Source organism: Macaca fascicularis, chromosome 14, assembly GCF_037993035.2.
Source record: "Macaca fascicularis isolate 582-1 chromosome 14, T2T-MFA8v1.1".
Taxonomy (NCBI): domain Eukaryota; kingdom Metazoa; phylum Chordata; class Mammalia; order Primates; family Cercopithecidae; genus Macaca; species Macaca fascicularis.
The window spans coordinates 86,626,824-86,627,493 of NC_088388.1; the positions used below are offsets into that span (position 1 = coordinate 86,626,824).

The window sequence follows — 670 nt, forward strand, 5'->3', positions numbered from 1 at the left end:
CAGAATTGGAAAGTTTTCAGCTATTATTGCAGTAAATAGATCTTCTATGCCTTTGCCTATCTGTTTTCCTTCTGGCATCACTATAAAATGAATGTTTGTTACTTAATGATGTACTACAATTCTTGTAGGTTTTCTTTACTCTTTTTTATTTTTATTTATTCTAACTGGATAAATTTTAAATGACCTATCTTCAAGTTCAGAGATTCTTTCTTTTGCTTTATCAAGTCTGCTTTTGAAGGTCTTGATTGCATTATTTTTTTATTCATTTAATTCTTTAACTGCAGGATTTCAGTTTGGTTCTTCATTATGGTATCTATCTTTTTGTGGAATTTCACTTTTATATAAAAATACGGAATGTTTTACAAATTTGCATGTCATTCTCATGCAGCATTAGCTAATCTGCTAATCTCCTCTTTTTTGTTCCAGTTTTAATATTTGTGCTGCTGAAGTGAGCACAGGATGTTTACTCTTATCATAACAAGTCAGTACTTTACTAAAGGTAGTAGCCAGTGCAGTAAGTCACAGAAAATAAATAAAAGGCATGTGGAGGAAAAAGGCAAACAAACATTTGGGCAACATGCTTGTGTGTATTAAAAATTCTGAGTTTAAAACATGTACACTAGAACTAATAAAGAAATTTAGCAAAGTCATAATACACAAAGTGAATAGA

At 30.3% G+C, this 670-nt stretch overlaps 1 pseudogene; it reads right to left on the bottom strand.

Moving 5' to 3' along the window:
- Window positions 1-343: 343 nt before the first annotated feature.
- LOC123568900 (U6 spliceosomal RNA) lies at window positions 344-456 on the bottom strand (annotated as a pseudogene).
- Between the last annotated feature and the right edge of the window lie 214 nt (window positions 457-670).